Source organism: Engystomops pustulosus, chromosome 1, assembly GCF_040894005.1.
Source record: "Engystomops pustulosus chromosome 1, aEngPut4.maternal, whole genome shotgun sequence".
Lineage (NCBI taxonomy): Eukaryota > Metazoa > Chordata > Amphibia > Anura > Leptodactylidae > Engystomops > Engystomops pustulosus.
Genome location: NC_092411.1, coordinates 296,966,032 through 296,984,015, shown reverse-complemented (window position 1 = coordinate 296,984,015; position 17,984 = coordinate 296,966,032).

Genomic DNA, 17,984 nt, shown 5'->3' with positions numbered 1-17,984 from the left:
CAGGGCCAGAGCTGGTGCATCAGCGCCAAATGTTTCATGTAGTGAAGCTCCCCTGGCGAGGGCTAGATTTTCAGAAGTCTGGAGGTTCTTTAAAGAAACACCGGAAGACCGACGGACTGTGGTGTGCAACCTGTGCCAAACCAGGATCAGCAGGGGTTCCACCACTACTAGCTTAACTACCACCAGTATGCGCAGGCATATGAATGCTAAACACCCCACTCAATGGCACCAAGCCCGTTCACCTCCGGCCGGGCACACCACTGCTCCTTCCCCTGTGTCATCTGCTAGTCAGCCCCCTGCCCAGGACCCTGGCACAAAAACCCCATCGTCACCTCCACGATCCTCCACAGCATCCACCAGCGTTCAGCTCTCCATACCCCAGACGCTGGAGCGCAAGAGGAAGTATAGTGCAACCCACCCACACGCCCAAGCCCTCAACGTCCACATCTCCAAACTGCTTAGCCTGGAGATGCTGCCCTAGCTGCCCTATTTGCCCTGCAAATGTGCAGGGAATGGTAAGTATATGTGCCCCAATGTGTTGTTTGGAGCACAGATGATACCCCTAAAAACACAGCCCACAAGAAAATGCCAATTTTTTTGTAAATTTCACTGCAGTTGGAATTTTTTTCCAGCTTTCCAGTACATTGCATGCAATATATAGTTATTAATATATAGTTACTGATCCTGGGATGCAAGAGGCCTTAAGTCCTGTCTGACAAACACTGCCCTTGGGTGACGGCAAGGGTGCCCATAGAGATGGCTCTGAGTGCCACCTCTGGCACCTGTGCCATAGGTTTGCCACCACTGCTCTATATAGACACTGAACCAGCAGAGGGCAGCAGTATATGCTCTATATAGACATTGAAGCAGCAGAGGGCAGCAGTATATGCTCTATATACACTCACCGGCCACTTTATGCTAGTAACGGGTTGGACCCCCTTTTGCCTTCAGAACTGCCTCAATTCTTCGTGGCATAGATACAACAAGGTGCTGGAAGCTCCTCAGAGATTTTGCTCCATATTGACATGATGGCATCACACAGTTGCCGCAGATTTGTCGGCTGCACATCCATGATGCGAATCTCCCGTTCCACCACATCCCAAAGATGCTCTATTGGATTGAGATCTGGTGACTGTGGAGGCCATTTGTGTCCAGTGACCTCATTGTCATGTTCAAGAAACCAGTCTGAGATGATTCCAGCTTTATGACATGGCGCATTATCCTGCTGAAAGTAGCCATCAGATGTTACAGGGTACATTGTGCTCATAAAGGGATGGACATGGGCAGCAACAATACTCAGGTAGGCTGTGGTGTTGTACCAAGGGGCCCAAAGAGTGCCAAGAAAATATTCCCCACACCATGACACCACCAGCCTCAGTTTCCTGTTCTTAGCTGAAAGGAGTGGCACCCGGTGTGGTCTTCTGCTGCTGTAGCCCATCTGCCTCAAAGTTGGACGTACTGTGCGTTCAGAGATGCTCTTCTGCTTACCTTGGTTGTAACGGGTGGCGATTTGAGTCACTGTTGCCTTTCTATCAGCTTGAACCAGTCTGCCCATTCTCCTCTGACCTCTGGCATCAACAAGGCTTTTCCGCCCACAGAACTGCCGCTCACTGGATGTTTTTTCTTTTTAGGACCATTCTCTGTAAACCCTAGAGATGGTTGTGCGTGAAAATCCCAGTAGATCAGCAGTTTCTTAAATACTCAGACCAGCCCTTCTGGCACCAACAACCATGCCACGTTCACAGGCCACAAATCACCTTTCTTCCCCATACTGATGCTCGGTGTGAACTGCAGGAGATTGTCTTGACCATGTCTACATGCCTAAATGCACTGAGTTGCCGCAATGTGATTGGCTGATTAGAAATTAAGTGTTAACGAGCAGTTGGACAGGTGTACCTAATAAAGTGGCCGGTGAGTGTAGACACTGAACCAGCAGAGGGCAGCAGTGTATGCGCTATATAGACCCTGAACCAGCAGAGGGCAGCAGTGTATGCTCTATATAGACACTGATCCAGCGGAGGGCAGCAGTGTATGCTCTATATAGACACTGAACCAGCAGAGGGCAGCAGTATATGCGCTATATAGACACTGAACCAGCAGAGGGCAGCAGTGCATGCTCTATGTAGACACTGATCCAGCAGAGGGCAGCAGTGCATGCTCTATGTAGACACTGATCCAGCAGAGGGCAGCAGTGCATGCTCTATATAGACACTGATCCAGCAGAGGGCAGCAGTGTATGCTCTATATAGACACTGATCCAGCAGAGGGCAGCAGTGTATGCTCTATATAGACACTGATCCAGCAGAGGGCAGCAGTGTATGCTCTATATAGACACTGATCCACCGGAGGGCAGCAGTGTATGCTCTATATAGACACTGAACCAGCAGAGGGCAGCAGTGTATGCTCTATATAGACACTGATCCAGCAGAGGGCAGCAGTTATTGCTCTATATAGACACTGATCCAGCAGAGGGCAGCAGTCATTGCTCTATATAGACACTGAACCAGCAGAGGGCAGCAGTGCATGCTCTATGTAGACACTGATCCAGCAGAGGGCAGCAGTGTATGCTCTGTATAGACACTGATCCAGCAGAGGGCAGCAGTGTATGCTCTATGTAGACACTGATCCAGCAGAGGGCAGCAGTGTATGCTCTATATAGACACTGATCCAGCAGAGGGCAGCAGTGTATGCTCTATATAGACACTGATCCAGCAGAGGGCAGCAGTGTATGCTCTATGTAGACACTGATCCAGCAGAGGGCAGCAGTGTATGCTCTATATAGACACTGATCCAGCAGAGGGCAGCAGTGCATGCTCTATGTAGACACTGATCCAGCAGAGGGCAGCAGTGCATGCTCTATGTCAGTGATGGCGAACCTTTTAGAGACCGAGTGCCCAAACTGTAACAATGACCCGCTTATTTATCGCAAAGTGCCAACACAGAAATGTAATTTGTGATTTATACTCCCTGCTCTGTCACAGTTTTCATTGATACCGGCACCTGAGGACACCAATAAAGCAGAAAATAGTCCCAGGTAGCGCTGTCACTTTAAAATAGCTCAGTGCACTGCAAGTCCTGGGCTGTCTGGGACTGCAGGAAGATACCTGGAGTCATCTCTGGTGATGGCCTGAGTGCCCACAGAAAGGGCTCCGAGTGCCACCTCTGGCACCAGTGCCATAGGTTAGCCATCACTGCTCTATGTAGACACTGATCCAGCAGAGGGCAGCAGTGTATGCTCTATGTAGACAATGATCCAGCAGAGGGCAGCAGTGTATACTCTATGTAGACAATGATCCAGCAGAGGGCAGCAGTGTATGCTCTATATAGACACTGATCCAGCAGAGGGCAGCAGTGTATGCTCTATATCAGTGGTTCTCAACCTGTGGGTCGGGACCCCAGCTGGGGTCAAACGACCAAAACCGGGGGTCGCCTAAAGCCATTGGAGCCGCAATTTTACAGTGTTTTTACAGCGACCTGCATGGTTTGGGGTCACCACAGCATGAGGAACTGTATTGCGGGGTCACAGCATTAGAAAGGTTGAGAACCACTGCTCTATATAGACACTGATCCAGCAGAGGGCAGCAGTGTATGCTCTGTATAGACACTGATCCAGCAGAGGGCAGCAGTCATTGCTCTTTATAGACACTGAACCAGCAGAGGGCAGCAGTGCATGCTCTATGTAGACACTGATCCAGCAGAGGGCAGCAGTGCATGCTCTATGTAGACACTGATCCAGCAGAGGGCAGCAGTGCATGCTCTATGTAGACACTGATCCAGCAGAGGGCAGCAGTGCATGCTCTATGTAGACACTGATCCAGCAGAGGGCAGCAGTGCATGCTCTATGTAGACACTGATCCAGCAGAGGGCAGCAGTGCATGCTCTATGTAGACAATGATCCAGCAGAGGGCAGCAGTGCATGCTCTATGTAGACACTGATCCAGCAGAGGGCAGCAGTGCATGCTCTATGTAGACACTGATCCAGCAGAGGGCAGCAGTGCATGCTCTATATAGACACTGATCCAGCAGAGGGCAGCAGTGTATGCACTATATAGACACTGATCCAGCAGAGGGCAGCAGTGTATGCTCTATATAGACACTGATCCAGCAGAGGGCAGCAGTGTGTGCTCTATATAGACACTGATCCAGCAGAGGGCAGCAGTGTATGCTCTATATAGACACTGATCCAGCAGAGGGCAGCAGTGTATGCTCTATATAGACACTGATCCAGCAGAGGGCAGCAGTGTATGCTCTGTATAGACACTGATCCAGCAGAGGGCAGCAGTGTATGCTCTATATAGACACTGATCCAGCAGAGGGCAGCAGTGCATGCTCTATATAGACACTGATCCAGCAGAGGGCAGCAGTGTATGCTCTATATAGACACTGATCCAGCAGAGGGCAGCAGTGCATGCTCTATATAGACACTGATCCAGCAGAGGGCAGCAGTGTATGCTCTATATAGACACTGATCCAGCAGAGGGCAGCAGTGTATGCTCTATATAGACACTGATCCAGCAGAGGGCAGCAGTGTATGCTCTATATAGACACTGAACCAGCAGAGGGCAGCAGTGTATGCTCTATATATAGACACATTTTTGCACAATTGTGAAAAGTTGCAATTTTCCTGCAAATAACCTCTATTCCAGAGCAGGGGTGGGCCAGAGGGCGCTGGTACATTTGAGACTTTTGGGCAACATTTCAGACAAAAGTAAAAAAAAAAAAAAACTGTTTATCACCCACTAAAATAAATCAGGGGGGTAGTTACTCTGTAAGGGCAGACCCTAGATATCTACCTATCTACAATGCATATGTATATATAACGCTATAGCACCCCATTCACACTTGTACAGCCGCATGGAAGGATTTATTGGGTGCCAGTTGCAGCAGACTCCAGCAGATGGCGCCCTTGGACCAGCTCCTGCAGAGCATCTCACTCCTGGGCATAGACCTGGGTGACATGGTTAATACATAACCAGCCTCATCCATCTCCCTGTAATACATGGCTGCCAGTGCTGCTCTGGATATGGGGGGCTTACAGTGGGGTTAATGGATAACCGGACCCCTGTGCTCTCAATGTCCATATCCCATCAATACATGGGGTGACAGCCCTGGGCAGCGCTCAGGACAGGTCTAACACCAAGGCAATGACTGATGGATATCATCTCCTCATCATCATCCTGGCACTGCCCAGAGTCAGAGATAGCAATGGCTGATAACAGAGAACAGTAGCTGATATATATACTGCACCAGAAATATGTGTAGTCATCATGTTACAAGGTGATACAGTCGTGTCATGAAAACATCTGGAACTTTAGACTTTGTTTTCTCATCTTTTTACCATCTCACCAAGATCTCTGCTTGCTCGCAGTGAATGGGATAAGTCGTATCCACAAAGAGATTAATACACCCTCCTGGCCTGATACAACTCCCTGCTGAGGGTTTGTCACAATTGTATCATCAGTGTGCACATACATATTACCTGCACTGATACATTGTAACATGAGGACTAGTCAGGGGCAGGTTTGGGGGTCCCTGTTACCTCCCCCCAGTATATAACATTGTACTAGTCTTGTACGATCCATTTGCAGCCTTTGATCCTGTCCCTTGCTACTTGTGTTGTTGGGCCCCCTGCGGTGTGGACACAAACACTTAGGGGCCCCAGTGTCAGGCCCCGGCCGGGGGGTTCCTGGGAGCAGCTTTGCTTCTTTGTATCAGGCTCTTGGTGAGACATGGAGCAGCTGTATTAGTGTTCATGATGAATAGCCCCTCCGATCACAATTAGTAACAATGTATCATTTACATCTCTCTGCAGCCTGGACCCCCGGCTGGGGGCTATTCACTAGTAAGATGGAAGCTGCAGGGGGCGCCAACCAGCTCTCCCACTCCCACTGCAGGTACAAGAGCTGGGGGGATGTTACAGTGTGTCAGGCAGGGGTGTAGTGTACCTGGGACTACATACACGAAAATATGTAACAAAAGGGAAGCCCCAAAAGAGGGAGGTACCAGGAGCCTCGCACCTCATGATAGGGTTATATGTATGTGATCCACAAGCTCCTATTCATCTCAAGTGCGTGAGTGGACGTCATACACCGACATCATGGCACACGGGCGCCACAGGTCCAGGGAGCCCAGCTGTGGGGGGGGATTGGTTTCACAAAAAATATTCTAACAGCAGGATTAACTGAAAGACAATAACTAAAAATAACAATAGAATAAAACAGGAAGGAATAGAAAGAGCAAAGTAAGATAAGATACAGTATAAGAAGGAAAACTGGTAGATAAATGTCAGCCTGAGGTGTCCAGGATGTAACGCTACAGGTGGAACGCGTTTCGAGTATTGAGTCTGCAGGATCTTCTGTTACACCTGTAGATATTGGATGGAATATGACTATATAATATGAGCCCAGGGGAGTCAGAGAAGTACAAGGCTGGGGATCTCGGGTACAGAGGTGACCCCCTTGCTCTTCTTCTGATGAGGAGGGGGGCGTCTAGTCTAAGGTTTATTGGTTTGGTGGAAAGTTTAGGTTCCATCTTCCTCTGTCCTTGTGCATGTTTTGGGCGGCACAATTCACCATCTCCTGTACAATGGCACAGATAGGACTCCCATAAACCCAGCTGTGCCATTAATACAGGGAAGGGGACCGGATCAGCATCACAGGGGGCGGTGTGTGCCCCTCTGGCATCACCCTCTACACAGCGGCCATGGAGGTTACACGTAGCTAGGAGCAGCCATGACATATCATTTAGTTGTTATAATATGGACTCCTCAGTGGAAGCTTTTGATCAGGACTTGTAGGACAGTATACATCACTATTATGGTCTCTCCAGTCCCCCATGACAGTAATCCATGAAGCAGAAGCCCCTCTGTCCTGCCCCCTTATAGTTACAGGACTTGTAGGACAGTATACATCACTATTATGGCCTCTCAAGTCCCACATGACAGTAATCCATGAAGCAGAAGCCCCTCTGTCCTGCCCCTTATAGTTACAGGACTTGTAGGACAGTATACATCACTATTATGGCCTCTCAAGTCCCACATGAAGCAGAAGCCCCTCTGTCCTGCCCCCTTATAGTTACAGGACTTGTAGGACAGTATACATCACTATTATGGCCCCTCTGTCCTGCCCCCTTATAGTTACAGGACTTGTAGGACAGTATACATCACTATTATGGCCTCTCCAGTCCCACATGAAGCAGAAGCCCCTCTGTCCTGCCCCCTTATAGTTACATTCATGTGTCCAGGCTCAATCCATCTTCTCCTCATACAAAGCCCCCTCTCCCATCTCTGTAGCCGGGTTAATCTTTAATCCCCCTCCCAATTCATCTCCACTCCTTGAACTGTACTTGGGGGCTAATGGGGGGATCCGTCATCCTGTAACTGAGGATGTGGGGATCAATCTTCCCTCATGTAATAAGGTCTGGTGTAAGGAGCAGACACTTACTGATGTGATAAATGGATGATCTGATGTGGTATCAGGGCAGGAGCGGCCACGTGGGCTCTCACTATTGGGGCATCTAATAGAGGGGGGGGGGGCAATGATGTGGGTAATTATTAATAGGATGAACACTTTTCCCTATTAATTCATTATGAGGAGCTGACAGCAAACACGAGAGCAGCGGCCGCTCCAGACGAGAGTCATAAATCTGCTACAGGAAGCCAAGTCTGCACACAGCGACCATAGGGGGCGCACGTGCCAGAGATTTACACACTGATAGGGCAATCCCTGGAAACAGAAGAGGATGGACAAGCAATATGGCTCCCACACCAATACAGACCCCTGCCCAGCAAGGCCACATCCCATTATACTGGATCGTACTGGAGAGTGGACCCCAGTGAGGACTGTCATGGCTGCCCTCTTGTTTGTCACTCAATAACAGAAGGGTATACATGGGGGTTACAGCCATAGCCAAGTCCTAGAGTCTGAGAAGGATTGAGGGCAAAGTCCCTTCCCATAAATGTGAATATTTTATCTATAATAACTACAGGCGGTCCCCTACTTAAGTACACCTGACTTATAGATGACCCTTGGTTACAGACGGACCCCTCTGCCCCCTGTGACCTCTGGTGAAGCTCTCTGGATGCTTTACTTTAGTCCGGGACTGGAATGGTCAGCTGTGAGGTGTTTGTAATTTTACAGCTAAAATTTTGAAAATCCAATTGTCACTGGGGCAAAAAATTTTTGGAACTACAATTATAAAATATTCAGTACCGACTTACATACAAATTCAACTTAAGAACAAACCTCCGGACCCTATCTTGTACATAACCCGGGGATGCCTGTATATAATAAGACATGATGGCTGCGGGTCTGGTGCAGAGAAGAGGTGAATCTTATGAAGATTCTGTTTTTTTAGGCAGAGATTCCCTTTAAGTTTTATACCCAATAATTAAAGCTGATATTGAAGGTCAAAGTGCAGGGGGCAAAAGGAAGTCGGGAAGTGAAGGGTACAAGGTGTCCTCAGGCCTGTAGGTCATATGGAAACCCCAAGTCTTAGTGTATAGGATCTGAATGGCAGGAGGTGGCCTTGGTCTTAACCAACAGCAGAGGGTGGACCTCAGTTTGGGTCTATAGGGTAGAAGGTGACCACGGGTGTGCAGAACGAGCCACACAATTGTCACACCTCAGGTTTGGTTGTGTGGTTGACTCCAGGCAAGAGTTGACCAAAACTCTGTGAGATCTCAGTTTTGGTTGTGTATAGTATTAGTTTGAGGCCAAGTTTGGGACAGAGGTGACTCCAGTCCTGGATGTGTAGGGCAGGAGATGACCTCTTGTCTCCAGCACTAGACCAAACATCTACCATCCTTTATCCCATAGTAAATGGTTAACACGTCTGTGATGGCCGCCCAGTCATTACACGGCTTCATGGGATCATTAGACTTTGTTTAGTCTGTGTCTGGATTGTCCACCAGTGATTTACAGCCCAGTCTGGACGGAGGAGCCTTATAATGTCAAGTGTCCCTGAGAGACCGGAGCCCCACGTCTCAGTGATCCTACAAGACCCTGTGATCCTGGGATGGCAGGACATTGTGGGGGTACTGATCATACTGTACAGGTGGTGGGTCACGGGCAGCCTGGTACATCACGTCATGGGGCAGTAAGGGGTATTAGGGACTCCTCTGGGCTCCTGACTCCTTCATGGTGACACCCAATGATATCGGGGTCAATCTTCTTGTTATTGAGAAGATATAATCAGTACAGTAAAGGTTGTGACACCCAACAATGATAACCACAACCCATTAATAGGTGCAAGCAACATTAACTACCATTACAGCGGCCGCACCCAGGACATACAGGATCTTCAGGACACACAGTCACAATATTTATAGACATAAATTTGAAAAAAAAACTAACATTTTTAAAAAAGAAAAAAAAAATTGGGAAAAAAATGGTCAAAAATAAGATGAATTTCTTACGATTATCTTATTTTGTCTTTTTATTCATTTTATTATTTTCCATAACTATTCTTTTCTATTTTTTCCTTTTCAAATCTTTTTATTGATTTTTTTTTTTAAGATTACAAATATATCAAACAAATAGTTCCGTAAAGTCGGGGCAGAAAAGATTACAGAGACCTCAGCGAACGTACAATGTTTGGACAAACAATTATTCTGTATTACTAATATAAAAATCCTAACAAATCCTGACTAGCTTTTGTATTATTATATATTTTTTATATTTTATTAAAGGTTATTAGTCATTGTTTTTTTGTTATTGTATATTTGCTATTATTATTTTAAAAAAGTTACTAGTAATATGAAGTTACCAATGTTCCAAGTTCCGTGAATGAGGCAATTGCTAATGTACTTTTCCTCCCATTTGGTAACTTTGTGTATGTATACATTGTATATATTGTCTATAATCCTGGAGCCTCCAGTGCACATGGACATCAGCCCCCGCCCTGTCCTCTAGGCTCTTGATGGATTCAGTAATCAGCCTCCATCCATCTTCCTTACACCTTGTACAAAGCCCCTTCCCCTTCACCGCCACCTCCCAAAGTGACCGGGTTAAACTTTAATCCCCCTTCCCAATCCATCTCCCCTCATAGCGGGCTCAGGGCATTGAGATGGGGGGTTAATAGTTAACTTGGGGGATCAGTCATACTGTAAGTGGAGCAATGCCTCATCCTTCCACATGTAGGGATCAATCTTCCCTCCTGTAATAAATCTGCTCCAAGGAAATCAGCTCTGACAGCGACTATGAAACGCGTCCATCTACGGCCACAGAGTCCATCCATCCCCTGCGAGCGAGCCTTATCCATACACAACACTCATCATCACACCCACACCTCCTGGGCTCGTCTTTGGTTGTTTTTTTATTTTTCCAAATTTTATATTTCTTTAATTATTATTATTATTGAACATAAAATAATCGAGCGAGAACCAAAACGACAAAAAGTATAACAACCTATAATAGAATCAGGATATAATGTATCCGTTCTTATAGATATTCTAAGCGTCACAACGTTATAGTTATAGGATTTATTTACATCATTTATTAATATTCGGCCAAAATCATGAAAACACACACGGATGATGGCGACCCAAAAGTATAAAAAGACATTTATGGAGCTTGACGAATCTTATAAATAGAAAACTTTACAAATAAACAACAACAATAAAAACATTGTACACATTATATATACAAATACATTGTACACATTATATATACAAATACATTGTACACATTATATATACAAATACATTGTACACATTATATATACAAATACACTGTACACATTATATATACAAATACATTGTACACATTATATATACAAATACATTGTACACATTATATATACAAATACATTGTACACATTATATATACAAATACATTGTACACATTATATATACAAATACATTGTACACATTATATATACAAATACATTGTACACATTATATATACAAATACATTGTACACATTATATATACAAACACATTGTACACATTATATATACAAACACATTGTACACATTATATATACAAATACATTGTACACATTATATATACAAATACATTGTACACATTATATATACAAATACATTGTACACATTATATATACAAATACACTGTACACATTGTAACACTTTTAGTAAAAAAAAAAAGTGGAACTAGATGAAATACAGAGGAAAATGTAAAGTATAAAGGCGCCAGAACATGATTATGAGTTTGTCATCGCCATCTTCTCTGGAGACATCCCTCCACCCATATTGTGTCTATGTGTAGGTCTGTCACGGGTGCTCCTGCCACCCACCTCCAGGGTCCCAGGCGCACCAGTGCCCCTCTCCACTGGCCTGGTCCCCTGCTGCCTCACTTACCTCGGCGTGATCCAGCGCTGACTCCGGCTGTAAGGCGCCCCCTTCCCTGTCTCCTAATAATCTCCTGACCTACCGCTACATCTCTGACTCTGATCCCGTGCTGCCTGTCCTGACCTACCACTACATCCCCAACTCTGATCCCATGCTGTCTGTCCTGACCTACTGCTACATCCCTGAATCTGATCTCGTGCTGCCTGTCCTGACCTTCCGCTACATCCACAACTCTGATCCCATGCTGCCTGTCCTGACCTACCGCTGCATCCCTGACCCCGTGCTGCCTGTCCTGACCTACCGCTACGTCCCTGACTCTGATCCCGTGCTGCCTGTCCTGACCTACTGCTACATCCCCGACTCTGATCCTGTGCTGCCTGTCCTGACCAACCCCTACATCCCTGATTCTGATCCTGTGCTGCCTGTCCTGACCTAAAGCTACATCCCCGACTCTGATCCTGTGCTGCCTGTCCTGACCTAAAGCTACATCCCCGACTCTGATCCTGTGAGGCCTGTGGGGCGACCTGGTGGTACCACGCCGCATCAAGTTCTGCCTGCTTTGAGGCGGGCTCTGGTGAAAACCGGGTTCTACTTAGACTCTGGTCCCAGGTGTCGGCTTACGTCATTCCCCGCGGCGGTCCACTGGGTCCACTACCCCTGGTGTCTGAATACAGATTTCTTCTACAATGAGATTTTATCTTTTCTATATGAATGTTCCTGCAGTGATGTCTGATACAGGAGACAATATACTGCAATGGGGTAAAATACATTAAATAAATACCACAATATATATTTTTATTTTATATCGTTTTTTTTCTATTGTCTTATTAAGAACCAAAAACCCTTACAAAGATTTGAGGAAATGTTCATTGTGTATCATAACTCTCCAGCAAAGTGTGTGATATCTACCATCAAGATCCATCCGGATAAACCAGGGACATCCATGTCCTCCGTCCTTCTAATATCAACTGTTACAATTATGCTATACAGGTTCTGGGGGTGTTACCAGAGCCCTTCTATTCACAAGCTGTTACACTATACAAAGAGCAAGTCTTCCCCTCCCCCCTCAGCACTTCTCTTCATCTGCCAATCCTCATGAAGGAAGGGGGAGGGTAGTGCTTCTGCACAGTGTAGCAGCCTGTGAAGCTACAACACAAAGGGGTTCTGGTAACGCCCCCCCAGAGCCCTTCTGTCTCATTAGCATAATTATAAAAGTTGATTTTAGAAGAAAGGATGCCATGAATAACAAATATAATATGATGAACACAGTCCCTGTAAGTGTCCCTGTTCTTTTATGATGGTTTTGATGGTAGGTTACCTTTAACGCTACATTCACACGGACGTATGAAAACGGCCGTATCCGTACCGTACCGTACCGTTTTTTTACGGATTACATACGGCCACATTCATTTCAATGGACAATACGTCTGACCATTTATATTGCCGTTGTTAAATCCGTTCCGTACCGTATACTAGCCGTATAAAAATATAGAGCATGTCCTATTTTCTCCCGTATTTCAGTTCCGTATGCCCTAGAAGTCTATGGGGACGTATAAAATACGGGTTACATACGGGTTACATACATGCTGCATACGGATGAAAAACGTCACGTATATACGGCCTGTAAATACGGGACTGGAGAAATCATACGGTCGTGTGAATGTAGCCTAAGGAGAGGTATATAATAACTCAGGGTGATGTATGATAACTCGGGCTTTGTGCTGCATGATTCAGGAGAGGTGGGGGATAACCATGCGGGAAGTATATGGTAACTCAGGGGTGGTGCCTGATAATTCAGGTTTGTTGTATGATACCTCGGGGGCAGGGCTTGCATTCTCCTCATATTTCCCAGCATTCATCAGGCAGATATTGATACAGAGTAACGTAATGAAGATGTAATGGTGGTTAGCGGGACCACTCGCTTGATGCAGTGGATGTGGACCCAGCGTGTCCCTCAGCGGCTGTGATGTGGACCTTCCCCTAGGGGGTGGTCTCAGTGACCCCCTAGTTCGTCCCTATAGAGGGGGGAGGACAAGGAACCAATAGGTGACAGTCCTAGTTTAATGGCAGCTGAGCGTGTGAGATACATTGATGTGAGGTAACAGAATCTATAAGACTGGAGACGTCTTGGCTCCATCTATCACCAGGAAGACCCGGATGAGCTCCCACAAGCTGCGCTCAGGTTAAGGTTACATGACAAAGCCAAAAATCTCAGCATCCAGGAATTTTTTCCCTGTTGTCATGGTGATTTGATGTAAGCCGGGTGGTTACGACTCCGATAATAAGCGACTCGTTAAAGACTCGGAGCTGTGTTCCTGGTTCTGCTCTTATCCGAGGAATAGTGGATGGGTCGCCTCCAAATATGGACAGATCCAGGACAAGCTCCTCCTACTCATTAAAGGGATCCCCTGGAACGCGATACAACTCATCCAATGACACCGAGAAGACCCGGCGTCACCTGGTCCTGCCGGGCCGAGCACACGGAGCGCCTGTGTCCATGAGGCTGCTACATCACAGGTCATAAGAGGTTAATTGTAGGGAACGTTCCATGGATCCTGTTACCACAGATCTCAGCAGCCGAGGTGATAGAGCAGCCTCGTTATTATTCACAGCGAACAGATGACAATCCAGGATCATTTACATAAGAAGAGACCTCCCGAAATAGATCTGCACAACCCTGCACTGACTGACAATGTACTATACATAGGGGGCAGTATTATAGTAGTTATATTCCTGTACATAGGGGGCAGTATTATAGTAGGTATATTCTTGTACATAGGGGGCAGTATTATAGTAGTTATATTCCTGTACATAGGGGGCAGTATTATAGTAGTTATATTCCTGTACATAGGGGGCAGTATTATAGTAGGTATATTCTTGTACATAGGGGGCAGTATTATAGTAGTTATATTCCTGTACATAGGGGGCAGTATTATAGTAGTTATATTCCTGTACATAGGGGGCAGTATTATAGTAGTTATATTCCTGTACATAGGGGGCAGTATTATAGTAGTTATATTCCTGTACATAGGGGGAGTATTATAGTAGTTATATTCCTGTACATAGGGAGCAGTATTATAGTAGTTATATTCCTGTACATAGGGGGCAGTATTATAGTAGTTATATTCTTGTACATAGGGGGCAGTATTATAGTAGTTATATTCCTGTACATAGGGGGCAGTATTATAGTAGTTATATTCCTGTACATAGGGGGCAGTATTATAGTAGTTATATTCTTGTACATAGGGGGCAGTATTATAGTAGTTATAGTCTTGTACATAGGGGGCAGTATTATAGTAGTTATATTCTTGTACATAGGGGGCAGTATTATAGTAGTTATATTCCTGTACATAGGGGCAGTATTATAGTAGTTATATTCCTGTACATAGGGGGCAGTATTATAGTAGTTATTTTCCTGTACATAGGAGGCAGTATTATAGTAGTTATATTCCTGTACATAGGGGGCAGTATTATAGTAGTTATATTCCTGTACATAGGGGGCAGTATTATAGTAGTTATATTCTTGTACATAGGGGGCAGTATTATAGTAGTTATATTCCTGTACATAGGGGGCAGTATTATAGTAGTTATATTCCTGTACATAGGGGGCAGTATTATAGTAGTTATATTCTTGTACATAGGGGGCAGTATTATAGTAGTTATATTCTTGTACATAGGGGGCAGTATTATAGTAGTTATATTCCTGTACATAGGGGCAGTATTATAGTAGTTATATTCCTGCACATAGGGGGCAGTATTATAGTAGTTATATTCCTGCACATAGGGGGCAGTATTATAGTAGTTATATTCTTGTACATAGGGGGCAGTATTATAGTAGTTATATTCCTGTACATAGGGGGCAGTATTATAGCAGTTATATTCCTGTACATAGGGGGCAGTATTATAGCAGTTATATTCTTGTACATAGGGGGCAGTATTATAGTAGTTATATTCTTGTACATATGGGGCAGTATTATAGTAGTTATATTCTTGTACATAGGGGGCAGTATTATAGTAGTTATATTCCTGCACATAGGGGGCAGTATTATAGTAGTTATATTCCTGCACATAGGGGGCAGTATTATAGTAGTTATATTCTTGTACATAGGGGGCAGTATTATAGTAGTTATATTCCTGTACATAGGGGGCAGTATTATAGCAGTTATATTCCTGTACATAGGGGGCAGTATTATAGCAGTTATATTCTTGTACATAGGGGGCAGTATTATAGTAGTTATATTCTTGTACATATGGGGCAGTATTACAGTAGTTATATTCTTGTACATAGGGGGCAGTATTATAGTAGTTATATTCCTGTACATAGGGGGCAGTATTACAGTAGTTATATTCTTGTACATAGGAGGCAGTATTACAGTAGTTATATTCTTGTACATAGGGGGCAGTATTATAGTAGTTATATCCCTGTACATAGGGGCAGTATTATAGTAGTTATATTCCTGTACATAGGGGGCAGTATTATAGTAGTTATATTCTTGTACATAGGGGGCAGTATTATAGTAGTTATATTCTTGTACATAGGAGGCAGTATTATAGTAGTTATATTCTTGTACATAGGGGGCAGTATTATAGTAGTTATATTCTTGTACATAGGGGGCAGTATTATAGTAGTTATATTCTTGTACATAGGGGGCAGTATTATAGTAGTTATATTCCTGTACATAGAGGGCAGTATTATAGTAGTTATATTCCTGTACATAGGGGGCAGTATTATAGTAGTTATATCCTTGTACATAGGGGGCAGTATTATAGTAGTTATATCCTTGTACATAGGGGGCAGTATTATAGTAGTTATATACTTGTACATAGGGGGCAGTATTATAGTAGTTATATCCTTGTACATAGGGGGCAGTATTATAGTAGTTATATTCTTGTACATAGGGGGCAGTATTATAGTAGTTATATTCCTGTACATAGGGGGCTATTTTTATTAGTAAAAACAAACAAAATACATTATACATTCTTATCAGAATTTACAAGAAATCATATATCAAAATTACATTTGTAATAACTTAAATGTCCATCACTGGTTTAAGGGAAAAAAGTCAGAAATAAACAGAATTACATGATGCATCAGTATAGACATAAATTCCTCCATAACTTCCTATTCTCCTCCTTTTTCCCTATCTCTATGGATCGGATCCACCTGAGCTCAGACATGATGAGTGTGACTGCGGTCATGTGCTGGAAGGACTCGCTGTGGATGGAGACTCGGGTCCTGTTGTGCCAGTGATAATACTTAATGATGGTTATAATGAGGTACATGGTCCCCCGGTCAATGTCCGTTATATGTGGTGTTACCCCATAGATGATATCTGGGTATCTAAAAGAGACTGTAGACGTGGTATTCTGAGCCTGTGGGACACCTCCTGCCATATCTGCCTCCCTCCCTGGCACTCGGTGGTAAAGTGCTCCATGGTCTCCTCTTGTTGACATCCTAGGGGGCACAAACGGTCAGAAAGACTCAGGAATTTTAAATTTCCTCTAACAAAAAGCTTCCCATGCAGAGACAACCAGGCGATATCAAAGAATTTGGCTGGAAGCCTCGGTCCATTAAGGAACCTCAGACTCTCCTGCAGGGTGGCCGTTGTGCAGTCCCTCATAGCTGGCTGTAATGTATAGAATGATCTACAGACACTCATATAGAGGTCCTTCCTGGTCTTATTCTCCAGATAGGTCTTATCTATTCTCCACTTTTTCAAACACCTGAGACCAGGCTAAAGAGCCCAGCGGAGAAAGATTCTGGCAAAGGAAAGACGACAGAGACGTAGAGGAAGACAGGGACCAGGTAAGTCTTCATCAGAGTAACCCTTTCTCTATAGGTCAGCCTCCAGTTCTTCCATCGCTGAACCTTTACATTTCCGGTTTCCAACTTCTCTTCCCAATTTAGTTTGGCATTGTCTTCCCTCCCAAATTTAACCCCAAGGATCTTAATATGGGTGGAGGCCTTGGCGAATTGTGGCAGATCAAAGCCAGGAGCAGTATCCAATGTCCAGAAAGCCTGACTCTTCTCAAGGTTGACCAGAGACCCGGAGGCCTCTGAGTAACTTCTGATGGCTGCAGACAACATCTCCACCTCACGAGGTTCAGATATCACCACAGTCACATCATCCGCGTAGGCGACTACCTTCAAAGGCAAGCAATGGGGGACCGGCACCCCCTGAAAATCGCACCGCTGCAGTGATCGCAGAAACAAGTCTATGGCAAACACATACAGCAGTGGACTCAGGGGGCAGCCCTGTCGCACCCCCGCCTCTACTTCAAAAGTGTCCCCCTGCCAACCATTGATCAGAGGAAAGCTCTTCGCCTCTCTGTACAAAGTTCTCAGCCAATCTATAAATTGTCCCGGAATACCGTACTTTGACAAAGTGGCCCATAGATAATCGTGATCAACCCTGTCAAAGGCTTTAGCCTGGTCCAGACCTACAACATATCTCCCACACCTCAGAGCTTTACATCTCTCAAACATCTCCCTTATCGAGATGACTGCTCCAGAGATGTTCCGCCCTTTTACCGTGCTGTACTGAGAGCCTGCCAACAGTGCCGGGGACAAACAGACTAATCTAGAGAATAGAATTTTTGCCAAAATCTTCCTGTCGACATTCAAGAGGGCGATCGGCCTCCAGTTCTTGATGTCACTAGTCTCCTTACCTTTAGAC